Here is a 14974-nt window from a genome sequence, read left to right as displayed (position 1 = left end):
CAGCATGGATGGAACTGGAGTGCATTATGCTAAGTGAAATAAGCCAGTTAGAGAAAGATAAATATCACATGATCTCACTCATTTGTGGAATATAAAGAACATTATAAACTGATGAACAAAATAGATACAGAGGCAAAGAAGCATCGAACATGCTGTCAAACTACAGTGGAAAGGCAGGGGAGGGATGGGGGAGGGTAAGCAATCAACTGAAGGACTTGTATGCATGCATATAAGCATAATCAATGGACACAGACACTGTGGGGAGGGGGTGAGGGCATGTGCCGGGAGGTAGGGGAGACAGGCGGGGTGTCAGTGAGGGGAAAAGGAGACATATGTACTACAATTTGTAATCATTTAAACAATAGAAATTAATTAATGAATTAATTAATTAAATTTTAAAAAAAGAAAGAAATGGTAAGAGCTATTTCAGTAGAATGGTGGTGTTACCAGTATTGAAGTTCTTGAGTTCCCCAAGATAGAAATTGAGAGGAAACCCCAGAGAAATTTCCAGACAGATTTTCTTAACAGATTAAGTTTATGCTGGAGCCCAAGGGAGGCAGCACAGAGGAAAGGAAGGTTCTCTGAGCAGGCTTGGGGGCTGGCTCTGCCTGGCTGCTTTAACAAGTTGAAAAAGGCAGCTTGTGGAATTTTCCACTTTAGGGTGGGGTGACTTCCTTTCCCAGCTGTGTTGCCTATAACTATGTTCTTGCCTGTGCTGGGGCAGCAAACCTTGATCAACTGTGCATGCAGGTTGGTAGTTTAAGCAGTTAGAAGGGAGATAAAATGAGCTACCTCTGCCTTTTTGAGTAGGGAATGGAGGAGTGGTGACATTTTTGCATTCGGTGTTCCTTCTGGCCATCTCATGGCTTTGGGGTCCCAGTCCCAGATCTCTATTCTTTCTCAGTGGAGGCAGAAATCAAATGGGCTAGTTTGGAGAGTGAAATGAAAGAGGAGAGGCAGGGACTTTAAAAAGTACCAGAGAGGCTGAGTGCTCAAAGTAGCTCTCATGGGGCAAAAGGGACTGTTCTCACCCAAAACATCTAAAGCAATATACTTTTGATTTTCCTTGCAACTACCTTTCTGCACTTACCCCTTAAAAATCATCCCAAATACCTTTTAGAAATCCACCTGGTTCTAATGAATCTTGCTCCACTTTTCTACAGGGTTGGCTAAACCCAGCAAGGCATTCTATTCCCCTCACACAGTGATTGGTTCATGGGTGGATAGGGGCCCTACACTGGATCAAACACAGGGATAATCAAGAGTTTTGCTAAGCATTCTGCGACACTTGCCCCCATTTTGAGAGCCACATTATATGCCATGTGAACTGTACCTCTCCGGAGTGGTCCTAACAGATGTTCTCCCCTACTATGGAAAAAAATGTGCTGTGAGGATATGATGTCTACAATCTTGTGGCCATGAAGAAAGAGAGAATGAGGACAAAGGCACTATGTGAACAAAGCTGAGTGGCATGAGGACAAATCGAGTAAGTCACAGCAAAACAAAACAAGAGCCCAGACCAAACTTCCCCTTCAGACTGTCCTACCTCTGGACCTTTTCAGTAACATGAGCTAATAAACCTCTTTATGTGTTAACCCTGTTAAAGTTGAGTTTTCTCTTATGTACAACAAAAATCATTCTGGTGGATCCACTACCCTGCTTCCTTGTTTGTCCTCGTTGCAAACCTTCTATACAAAAGCTGGGGTCTTGTTTGTTTTTTAAGCAAGCAGGCGGAGAAAACCACCTACGTTGTCCAGAAAAAGGAAGGTGAAACTTAATGCACTATTTCAAGAATTTACCCATTCCTGGGCCAAAAAGACACACACAGCAGGGCCTTGAAGCCCATCTTGTTGCAGATTTGAGTCAACAGGCACTGCGGTTCTGCTTCTTCCTCCCTTCATCTGCTCAGTCCCCGGGATGTGACCAACTATCAGGACCCTCAACAACTTGTTCTCTGCCTTTCTACCAGTTTATGCTCATGCTTGTGTTTCACTTAATGTATTTCTTAGCTCGATTTTAATAATATTTCCATTTTCTCCTTTATAAGTATGACTTCTGTGTACTATTTCACCCGGTCTAAAGAAAATGGAAAATTCTCTAGGTTAATCCTGAAACCAGGCTTCCAGTTCAAGTTTCTTTCCATGACACCACCGTACACAGATGAGTGTCCTTTCCCCTAGACAAAACTCACTGAATGCATCTCAATTTGAAGAAGTAAAAAGAAAGGAAAATACACGCTAAACCAAAAAGAATTTAAGAAAAAAAGGCAACCCTCAAACCCAGCAAATAAGACTCTCTGCCACGTTCTGGAGGGCATTAGCTTAATCCACTCTACTCAACTTTTGCCTTTAATCATCCTTTGTCTAATGTGAGGTTCTCTCCTCATGTGAAAGCTGTTAAGACACACAAGGTAAAATCAGCCCAGATTTTCTTGGTCCTGATGCTTCCCAATAGTCCAACTTGGAGCCACACAAGGTCACGTTCAACATGAAGTGCAGTATGGTGATTCCCCCACACTGAGAGACAAAAGTACTTCAAAGAAACGCTATGGAGAGGGGGAAACTTCAGCTTGATTTCTAGCTATATAATCCTTTTCATATATCCATCCCCCCCGCCCCCACACACACACACCAACTAAATACTGAACATCTAAGAAATTTTAATCTGGACTCAGGAATTAACACCTTAAAGACATACAGAATAAAAGAAAAAGTTGAGAAGAAAATGTGTAATACATGTATTAACATCAAGAGGAAATTCTATTACTAAATCTGTCTGTCATTATGAACAGAAGAGATTATATTCTATGGCCTTCAGAAATGCAGTTTTACCAGCAAGACTGCTAAGTAGTCTACTGGTTATAAAGGTAGGTTTCTGGAACACGGCCTAGAAATATAAAAGCTCACAGTGAAGAATTTTTAAATTGCTATTGTTGAAAAAAACATGAAAATGATTACCTTGCTCATCCTTACTTCAACATTGATTTCAAGATTACAAATAACCCTTAGAATATTAGAACTTATTTAAATCATACTACACACACTGTTTTAATCATACAATAAATTTGGCTATTTGACTACTAATATCCATTTTTCAAAAGTTGCTCTCCTGTAAAAACCTTAAGTACTATATAAATCAGGTCAATTTTATTTAGAGTGTGATGCTAGATCTCTGAATCAATTACTCTGAATTCTAAAAAATAAATTGATTCAATATTGGCAATAAAATATAAGAAAATATACTTGATTTGTTTGATTTACAAATATATCCCTGGATAAAGATGAAATTATTTAAAGTGTTTTAAAATGTTATCTGTTCCATATTTGTGTAACCCAGGGACTCAATAACTTTTATAATACCGAGAGCCAAGGAGAAATTATTGACAAACACTTTATAAAAAAAAAGCTATAGAGCAAATTGAGTTATCAAAAAAAAAGTCCTCATTATACATAAAAATTTTAAATTAGATGCTGGTTAATTATACTTTTTTCCCCCTGAACATTAACTACATGTGACCTATGTGCTTAAGAAATTGTGATATGTGACTCAAACATGAAATTCTACCCGTTTGTACCAAAGATGTGTTCCATCCCTTGACACCCAGAAAAACACATTTGAAATCCTTTTTTAACAGCTAGTAGTCCCTAACATATGAATAATTTGCTATTCACAGTGAGAAACCACTTATATGGCATCTATATGGTGTTGGCAATCAACACTTATACACATTTTATTCTATTAGAAATCTTAAGAAGTCAGAATTTTCTGTACTACATTTTTTTGAATATATTTTATTGATTTTTTACAGAGAGGAAGGAAGAGGGATAGAGAGTCAGAAACATTGATGAGAGAGAAACATCGATCAGCTGCCTCCTGCACTCCCCTGCAACTGGGGACGTGCCCACAACCAAGGTACATGCCCTTGGCCGGAATCAAACCAGGGACCCTTCAGTCTGCAGGCTGACGCTCTATCCACTGAGCCAAACCGGTTATGGCTGTATTACATTTTTAATGTATGATTTGTGCTTCTTAATTAATGATCCGAAAATCAATAGCTGTTTATTTCAATTGTTTCTCTACAGAAAAAAACCTGGGTGCATTATTTGAAAGATAAAAGGTTAAGATTGGTACTTTATGAGAAAACTACCCACCAACAAGTTATTCTGGTATTTGTTGACTTAGTTGGCCTTAGTTCCTGCAGAATAGCCTAGAAATTTCCAATTGTATAGAAAGAGAATTAATATCAAAGCATACCTTGTTCCTGTGGTTTGGAGATATTTTCATAGGTAAACTAAACTATGCAAATTGTCCTATCAAATTAGAGAGTTATGTACTTGAATATATTTACATAAAATAAAATTCTAATTCTAAAATAAAGCCAAAAGATGTGTCTGATAAAGAAATGGCATTTGTGCCAATTTTCAAAGTCAGTACTTCAGGAAGAAATTTTTAAAAATATATGTTCACGATCATTCATTGCAACATTGTTTTTAATAAAATGACATGCATGTATTAAGCAGTTTTGGCATTTATTTTTGCCATATGCCTTCTTATCATTACTGGGGATAATTAATGATATCTCATCTTTAATTTATATAGTTAATTACATCAGTAAATTTTCAAATCTTAAAATTATTGCATTATTGAAATAAACTATACTGTTGAAAAAAATTGTTATTCATGGTAAAGACTGATTTATTTGCTAATATAATGGTGACACTGAGGAGATTAATAAGTACCTCATTTATTTACTTTCTTTAAATCTACATAATTTTTACTTCCTGTCTCAGCCATAATTACAGAACCCACCACTAAGTACTGTAGAAGGTTGGGACTCCTACTGAGGACCATGGCTTTGAGGAGGGCTGGTTAAGCATCGACTACCACTCTTTACTGTTTCCACTAAGGCACCATGATGTACTTCACATACTCCCTGCTGCTCTGCTGCCACATTTAGTGTGTAGAACAATGGCAAGACCAGACACTACCCAGCCTCTCCTCGGGGCCACGAGCAGACAGACCTGTGGCTGCTCATGGAACCCACATACTCTCATTTCCCCTTCCTAGACCCCAGCATTGCCTTAATGGTCATCTGAGGGAAAGGCCTCCCCATGCCTGAGTTCCTCTCAGAGATTCTTCCTTCCTCTTCTCCTTCTAAGACCCCTAACATATTTCCTCAATGGGTCCCACTTTCAGAAGCTCTACCTAGCTTTCTATATTGCCACAAACTTTTCCTGAGCAAGGAGTGTCAAGCTGGCTACCTACTGCAAAGGCGGAAATAAAAAGGGGAAAAAAATAAACTTTTTAAAATTAAATAAGTTCAAATATTTGAAAAAGTCTCCTGTCACACTAACATTTTACTTCATAAACAATTATAGTATTACTAGAGGCCCGGTGCACGAAAGTTGTGCACTGGGGAGGGGGGGGGGAGTGTCCCTCAGCCCTGCACCCACCCTCTCCAATCTGGGACCCTCGGAGGATGTCTGACTGCTGGTGTAGGCCCAAACTGGCAGTCGGACATCCCTCTCACAATCCGGAACTGCTGTCTCCCAACCGCTCGCCTGCCTGATTGCCCGTAACCGCTCTGCCTGCCAGCCTGATCACCCCCTAATCGCTCCCCTGCCAGCCTGATTGACACCTAACTGCTCCCCTGACGGCCCAATCACCCCCAATTGCCCTGCCCTGCCGGCCATCTTGTGACAGCGTGGGGGTGACCATCTTGTGACAACATGGGAGTGACCATCTTGTGACATAAGGGTGTGAGGGCCAATTTGCATATTACCTCTTTATTATCTAGGACAGTGATGTCGAACCTATGACACGCGTGTGAGAGGTGACAATCAAACTCATTTTTTTGGTTGATTTTTCTTTGTTAAATGGCATTTAAATATATAAAATAAATATCAAAAATATAAATCTTTGTTTTACTATGGTTGCAAATATCAAAAAATTTCTATATGTGACACGGCACCAGAGTTAAGTTAGGGTTTTTCAAAATGCTGACACGCCAAGCTCAAAAGATTTGCCATCACTGATCTAGAATAAGGCAGACTCATCCATAATTTCCTTTGAGGCAGCATCTTTGTATAGTTTTGGTAGCACTTATTTTAAAAAAAAGAATTTAAAACCATACCTACTCTCTGGACTCAGAGTAATTTAATAGAATTAGAATTATAAGTTCCTTGAAAGTATGCTAAAACAAACCTGTGAAACCATCTGAGCTAGGGGAAGCTGGTTTTTGAAATGATATATTCCATGATAAATGGTCTATTTAACTGTTACGTCTCTTTCTGAACTATACTGGTAATTTTGATTTTCTCAGAAACCTACTTATTTCTTTCAGATTTTCAACTTTAAGAAGTTCAAATAAGTTATATTAAAATTATTTTATTTTCCTCTTTATCTGTAGTCATTCCCCCTCTGATTTCTAATTTTGTGTATTTGTATAAAAGGTTGTTTTTTAAAAAAAAAAAAAGAAAAAAGAATGAATTGTTAAACAAAACAAGTTGAAAAAGAAAATTTACAAACAGATCTTAGAGAAAAGTAGAGATAAGCCAAATTCTGAGTTTCTTCATATGCCTTCTAAATTAACAAATGGTACCACATTGATTTTCATTTGCATGCTATCTTGAGTTCAAGTTATCCTGCTTAGGGAAAATTTATTAGTTATGTGCTTAGCATGTCTCATTGTTTAATAAACACAAAATGCTATCTGCTCAAAAGAACCAAGATGGCAGTGTAGGTAAACTCAGTATTCACCGCCTTCCACAACCACATCAAAATTACAACTGAAATACAGAACAACCATCATTCAGAACTACCTGAAAGCTGGCTAAATGGAAGTCCTACAACTAGAGAAGTAAAGAAGAAAGCACATGGAGACTAGTAGAGGGGGAGGAGGCATGGAAGGACTGGTCCAACACCCACATGTGGCATTGTTTTTAAACAGGAGGGAGATCTAGACTGTGAGACCTTTAAAAAGAAGAAAATTTTGTCATATCTAATAGCATAGATGGACTTTGAGGGCATTATGATAAATGAAATAAGTCAATCACAAAAAGACAAATACTGCATGATTCCACTTACATGTGTTACTGAAAGTAATCAGACTCAGAAACAGAAATTAGAGTGGTGGTTGCCAGGGGTTTGAAGAAGGGGAAATGGGAAGTTATTGTTCAATGAGCATAGATTTTCAGTTATGACATGTGAAAAATTTCTAGAGATCTATTGCACAATAATGTACATATAGTTAACACTAGTGTATAATACACTCAAAAATTGTTAAGATAGCAAATTTATGCTGTTTTTTGCATTTTAAAAAATGCTATGTAAATCAATTAAGGAAATGTCCCCAATTTTATTCTCTCTCTCTCTCTCTCTCTCTCTCTCTCTCTCTCTCTCTCTCTCTCCTTTATCTCCAGCTTTAAAGGTTAATTTGCACTAACATTTTTATTTCTCTCACCAATTGGTACTTCTCTGTAGAATAATATATTTGGTTTAAATTGCTTATAACCACACTTCAAATAATAAAATTATAATATTCCAGCTACTTTCTTTTTAATAATATATCAGTTTTTTGGTCATAAAACAGCAAACTCAGGCTTAAAAGAAAAGGGCCTTGAAGAGAGAGGCTTCTCACTGAGTCTTTGCTAAATTACATACAGGAAATATTTTTATCAGGTTATATAAATTATAGGCTTAGCCCATGCATTTTAATCCTTAATCTAGACCAATGGTCCTAAACTTTGCTTAAATATTAGAATCACCTGAGAAAATTTAAAACTCTTGCTCCGTAAGCCATGACTTGGACCAATTAAATTAGAATTTCTGAGGTTGACACCCAAGCATCAGTGGTTTTTTTAAAGCTCCCCAATGGTAAAAGTTGAAAACACTGGTATAGGCTCATCTGATATACAAGCCATCAAGAATTAGGAAGTTTATTCAACCTAAGTGTAGTCATAATTTTCGTGTATCAAACAAAAAACTATAAATCTTCCAGTGAGATAATTTACTAGGTTATGTACTAAGAGAAATTCTGGAATATTTAGTGTGAAATATCCTATATAATAAAAGGGTAATATGCAAATTGACCCTAACAGCGGAACGACAGGGAACAACTGGTTGCTATGACATGCACTGACCACCAGGGGACAGCCGCTCAATGCAGAAGCTGCCCCCTAACAGTCAGTGCACTTCCACAGGGGGAGTTCTGCTCAGCCACAAGCCAGGCTGATGGCTGCGAGCACAGCAGTGATGGCAGGAGCCTCTCCCACCACCACAGCAGCATTAAGGATGTCCAACTGCAGCTTAGGCCCATGGGAAGTGGACCTAAACCATCAGTTAGACATCCCCCAAGGGCTCCCAGGCTTCCAGAGGGATGTCTGGCTTCCCCTGGGGAGCAGGCCTAAGCTGTCAGTCTAACATCCCCCAAGGAGTCCCAGACTGGGAAAGGGCACAGGCTGGGCTGAAGGACCCCCTTCCAGTGCACAAATTTTCATGCACCAGGCCTCCAGTATGTGCTATAAAGATATCCAAGTATAGAGGGTAAGCAAGCCAATTTCCATTTGAAATAGCTCCCTTTCACAGGCTATATTCTAGTTGATGATAGATAGGGCTGATCAAGGTAACGTGACAGAAATTATAAAGGACTTCTAGTCTCTCCTGTTTCTTGACTTTTTCCAAATCAATTCAGATGCCACCTTCCCGTCCCAATCAACCCCAGCCCCACTCCCTCTGGAAGGGCACAGGCTGAATTCTGAATTTTTATTTGTTTTCACTCTATATCACATTCACATCAATATGTTTGCTGCCTAAACTTCATTTTAGGCTTTATTTTTTTTTGATTTGCATATTAGGCTTTTATTTTATAGGATAAGTCATAGGGATGTAATGTTCAGTGTGATGACTAGAGTCAATAATGTTGTAGTGTCTAATTAATATTGTTCAGATTACATTTGTTCCTCTTTTTTTTTTCCCCCATAACTCCCCTCCTCCCAGTTCCCACCCCACCCTCCGCCCTCACTCCCCACCCACTGTCCTCATCCATAGGTGCACGATTTTTGTCCAGTTTCTTCCCGCATCTCCCATTCCCCTTTCCCCCCCAAGAATAGTCAGTCCATTCCCTTTCTATGTCCCTGATTCATTATAATCACCAGTTCATTCTGTACATCAGATTATTTATTCACTTGGTTCTTAGATTCACTTGTTGATAGATGCATGTTTGTTGTTCACAATTTGTATCTTTACCTTTTTCTTCTTCCTCTTCTTAAAGGATACCTTTCAGCATTTCGTATAATACTGGTTTAGTGGTGATGAACTCCTTTAGCTTTTCCTTATCTGTGAAGCTCTTTATCTGACCTTCAATTCTGAATGATAGCTTTGCTGGATAAAGTATTCTTGGTTGTAGGTTCTTGGTATTCAGCACTTTGAATATTTCTTGCCATTCCCTTCTGGCCTGCAAAGTTTCTGTTGAGAAATCAGCTGACAGTCGTATGGGTATTCCCTTGTAGGTAATTGAGTCTCTTTCTCTTGCTGCTTTTAAGATTCTCTCTTTGTCTTTTGCTCTTGGCATTTTAATTATGATGTGTCTTGGTGTGGTCCTCTTTGGATTCCTTTTGTTTGGGGTTCTCTGCGCTTCTTGGACCTGTAAGTCCATTTCTTTCACCAGGTGGGGGAAGTTTTCTGCCATTATTTCTTCAAATAGGTTTTCAATATCTTGCTGTCTCTCATCTTCTGGCACCCCTATTATTCTGATGTTGGTACGCTTGAAGCTGTCCCAGAGGCTCCTTACACTATCTTCGTATTTTCGGATTCTTTTTTCATTTTGCTTTTCCGGTTGGGTGTTTTTTGCTTCTTCGCATTTCAAATCTTTGACTTGATTCTTGCGCTCCTCTGGTCTGCTATTGGGTGTCTGTATAATATTCTTTATTTCAGTCCGTGTATGCTTAATTTCTAGTTGGTTCTTTATCATAGCATCGAGGGTCTCATTAGTTTTCGTGACTCTCTCCTCAAGTTTATTGACAGCTTCTAGCACATTTTTGCAAGCCCTCAAAATTGCGATTTTTAGCTCTATATCCTCCATTTCTGTCATGTTTTTTTGTCTCCGCATTTTTTATGCTTTCTTGGTGCACCCCCTAGTGGTCTTTGTGCGCAGTCTTGTTCTAGTTGAGCCTTGATTGTTGTAGTTAATACTAGAGGGATTTGACCACCAGGCCGACTGGCTGTGAGAATCAGCTGTGTCTGCTGCAGTGGGAAAACTTCTGTCCTCTGGGGGGGCGCTAATCTAGCCTTTGCCTGCGGCGATCCGGCAAATGGCTCTGCGCAGGGCTTGGGCGGGGCGGGCTCAACAGGGCGGGCGGAGGGAGCCGTTATGGTGCCCTCAGTCCTGTTCCCAGAGGCTCTGCTTCTCAGAACCCCCGGAACCGCTGCAAACCTCGGAGGGAAAGCTGCCTTCCAACTGATGCCAGACACTCCCGCTTCTCCCGTTTGGGTCCGAGTCCCCAGCGATTCGCCCGTATCTGGAGCTCAGAGTCTGAGACTCCCCCCTGACCGAAAACGACAACCGCGCTCTCAGCCACCAGCCCGCTTTGCGCGCGCACCTCCGCACCTGAGTTTTTTCCACACTGCGCCTCCTCTGAGCCTCGGTGTGCTGTTATTTTTCCTTCTAGTTGAAGAGTCTCTCCTCAGCCAGCCTTCCTGTGGTTCTGGGTGATGTCCGCTCCGTCTTTTAGTTGTATTTTTGAAGTGGTTGTTTGCGGCAGCAGTCTCCGGTGTTTACCTATGGCGCCATCTTGGTCTCTCCAAGAAATTAAATCTTAAAAGCTCTCATTACAAGAAAAAAGAATTCTTAATTTTGTATGGTGACTACATTTATTTTGGTAATCATCTTGCAGCATACACAAACATTGAATCATTATGTTGTATACTTGAAACTAATGTTATATGTCAATTATAACTCAATAAAAAAAATTGAGACTAAACAAAGTGGATCAAGGAAGACCTTGTAAGCAATATTTAGGATTTTAGACTTTGACATAAAGGTGATTGAAAACCATAGGAAGATCTTTCTTTTAATTTTTTTTCTTTATTGATTAAGGTATTACATATGTGTCCTTATCGCCCCATTGCCCCCCCCCCAACTCATGCCCTCACCCCCCTGGTGTCTGTGTCCATTGGTTAGGCTTATACACGTCCTTTGGTTGATCTCTCCCCCTAACCCCCATCCTCACCTACCTTCCCTCTGAGGTTTGACAGTCTGATCGATGCTTTATTTTTTTTAATTGATTTCAGACTGGAAGGCGGGGGGAGGGGGGGAGGGGGAGAGAGAGAGAGAGAGAGAGAAATCAATGAGGTGAGAGAATCATTAATCGGCTGCTTCTTGCATGCCCCATACTGGGGATTGAGCCTGCAACCTGGGCATGTGCCCTGATCGGGAATGGAACCATGACATCCTAGTTCATAGGTCGACACTCAACCACTGAGCCATGCCGGCCGGGCATAGGCTTTGATTTTTAATTGTGTTACTATTGGCTCTCTTCCAACATATTTACAAATGGAATCTGGGTTGATACCTGGATGTACAAGGGGCTGCGATGGTGGGATGCAGTTTGTGCCTCCAGCAAGGTCTCAAGTCAGGCCTGCTCTAATGGACTTGGGGAAATGCCTAGAGGAGTAAGGGCTGAAGTAACAGTCTGAACTTTCCCAGAGTTACGTGGAGCTGGTTGCAGTTGGCTTCTTCCAACCCTGCTTATCAGCTGGGGCTAGGAGCATGGAAGGCCATGGGCCTCTCTTAATCTGCCCCTATGGCAATCAGATCACTCCAATAAAAACCAGGGATAATGATTGCAGGCTACTGAGCATGGGAAAAAGTACATGGGAAGTCTCAACTCCAGGCCATGAATGAGAGGTGGGGCCTTGGGGACCTTCAGGGTTGGTGAATTAGGTAGCATCGAGGGTTGAGGATTTACCCTGGATTGAATACTTTCCATGCATTCCAAGTTTAATCCTCCCCACTAGGGTGTGGCAAGTACATTTTGAAGAGGAAGAGATTGACCCTCAGAAAGGTGAAGTGACTCTCATCCAAGGTCACACAATTATTAAGTGCTCATGGAGCCTTGTGTACATTCAAAAATTTAGAAGTAACATTGAACATAAACTTTCACATTCCATAAGTATCTAAATCATGTCCAAGACCAATCTTCAAAGAAATTTGATACATAGCAGTATGTGTCACATGACTCCTTTCACTCAAACTTTAAAACATAAAGATTAAAATGCAGTACACTCATTTTCATTTTATAATGTAAAACATTAAAGAAAAGCAATAAAAGTTTTAAAATTTTATCATATTGCAAATGGTTGGGGGACGGTAGTTATTGGTTATTGAATTTATGGTTACATTTAAAATAAAACTTAATTTTTATTTTCATTTTTCTCTGGTGTATGCATTTGCTCTCTCATCTCCTAAGCTCATCAAAGGGATTTTCTTTTCAGGCAAAGCTAATTCTTTTCAGATTTGCATATTACATTCTAAATATTACAGCCATAAAGCCCAGAAACACAGACTGTGGGCTGGAATATCCCAGGTGGACAGAGTCTCAAAAAGTGAAAATATAATTTAATTTGTACAGTAATGTATCAAGTGTGCATCAGATTTTTATCCTTACACTTTATAAACGTGTTTACCAGGCATATGCTATAAAATATACATAGCTGTATACCTGTGGAGAAAAGAAATACATAGAAAAGTATGATCTGTCCAAATAGCTTGGGGAGGGGGGAATAAGTGTGTATATGACATTTCTGACAAGGCTGTTTTGACACAGCTGTGTGCTGATGCAGCTGTTTTCATGCAGAAGATTTTTAAACACAGCCCAAAAAACACGCCATTAAACTTTCAGCTGTTTCTATTAACAAGTAATGTGTGAAACAGACATTTTCTTCCCATTCTAAAATCTCTCCATAGCCTTGAACTTCACCCTGTTGTAGATCCCCACCCCCTGGGATAGAAGGCAGGGATTAAGTGGGTGTCTGGAATGAGGTGGGGTCAGAGATGGGTTGAGGATGAGGGATTGGGTGAGGTTAGGCATCATCTGGCAGACAAACTATATGTGACCAGAAGTTATATGTTTACCACACTTACTCATCTCAGAGAGGACCATCCATCATTTTTAGCAAAGGGCTTGCTCATTCCCTGAGAATTCGCTCATATCTTAAACAGTCTGCTAAACTTACAATGGGCATACTCCCTTACATTAATGAATAAACAGAATTGTCTGGGTAAAATGCTACTTCACCTGTTTTACATTTGAACATGTAGAGAGCTCAGTTGTGGATACTCCTGTTTGCAGGTTTCCTAATTATGAAAATTTGATCTGACTGGGTGTATATTGCACTGAGATGGGGGAGGATACTTGAACTACAATATGATTTCTACACAGAAAACGTTTTGCATGTTTTCTAGCAGTTCTCTCACTTCTCAATGACATTGTTTTCTATATACAAAAGTAATACATACTTAGCCTGGCCAGTGTTGCTCAGTGGTTGAGCGTAGACCCACGAACAACGAGGTCATGGTGGGCTTGATCCCCAATAGGGGGTGTGCAGAAGGCACCAATCAATGATTCTCTATCATCATTGGTGTCTCTATTTTCTCTCCCTCTCCCTTCCTCTCTCTGAAATCAATAAAAAAAAATATTAAACAACAACAATAATCATAATGCATACTTAAAGAATTTCCAGGATTAGATAAAATAAAAAGAGAATAGGAAAGGAAGTGGGTGGCTGGGGATATCTGTTGCACCCATACACTGTAACAAGTGATCTAAGATCTAAAAGAGAAATGTTAACACCGCCATGTCAAAGGTCATGAGAGCAAAGGACTGTTTGAAACCAGCTATTTTAGAAAGGCTGCATCAACATGTCTGATTTGGAGAAATGCCAACATATGGTCACATTTATGTCTGCTTCTCCAAAAGAAGCAAAGATGTATCTTTCTCCCTTATACCCCCTTTGGCATTTTTTTATTCAATTGCTTTTATTCAATTGATGTCTCCAATGGAGTGAAATCAATAAATTATGACCTTGCTCCAAGAAAAGCTCTGGTAATTGACTTTAGCTATCTTACTAGAAAGAAAGGTCTGTAAGTTGCTCACTGTGTTACAAAGGAATTACCTATCCAATTCGTTAGGACTACCTTGTGGAGTATTGCTAATTAAAGAGATAATGCTAATTTGGTTCATTGCCTAATTGAAAACACTGTTAGTCAGTGAATGGGTTCTAGCTGTCATTTAGAACAGCAAAATGGATCTTTGAACTACTATGGGAGCCAATATGTAGTGATTGTTCAGTACGGAAACTATTTCTCCTGAATGAAGGATTTGGTGCTTTACCTTTGAGTTCTTTATATATCATCTGGTTTCCATTTTTTCATGGGCTTCATGCCCCAGTGAACATGTGTGTATGTTCTTGTGCTTGGGCAATACATAATTGCCCAAACATATCATTGTGGATTCGTATATGTATGAATATACATCCACATTACTTCAAAGCAAAACTGTTTGCATTAAAGTACATACACATAGGAATAGGAAGAAACTGTAACCTGCAGAGGCCATGCACAAGATAAGAAAATCAAGATTGAAATACAAATTCCATATATTAGCTCTAAAGTAGCCACTGCAGAATTACAAAAATGAAATTTAGAAAATCAAGAGTGTAAATAATATGTATAACATAATTACTTCAAAGCATTATCATTTCACATGGTGCTGCTTTGCCCATCTATACTAATAAAAGGGTAATACGCTAATTAGACCAGGAGACCTTCCGGACATCCTTCCGGACAAAGCCATGGTGGCGGGCCAAGGCAGAGGTGGTTAGGGGAAATCAGGCCAGGAGGGGAGAGCAGTTGGGGGCAAGCAGGCTGGCAGGGGGGTCAGTTGGAGCTGAGCAGGCCAGCAGGGGGGGCAGTAGG

Source organism: Myotis brandtii, unplaced genomic scaffold, assembly GCF_000412655.1.
Source record: "Myotis brandtii unplaced genomic scaffold, ASM41265v1 scaffold38, whole genome shotgun sequence".
In the NCBI taxonomy this organism is placed as follows: domain Eukaryota; kingdom Metazoa; phylum Chordata; class Mammalia; order Chiroptera; family Vespertilionidae; genus Myotis; species Myotis brandtii.
Note: the sequence above shows the minus strand (reverse complement) of the source record.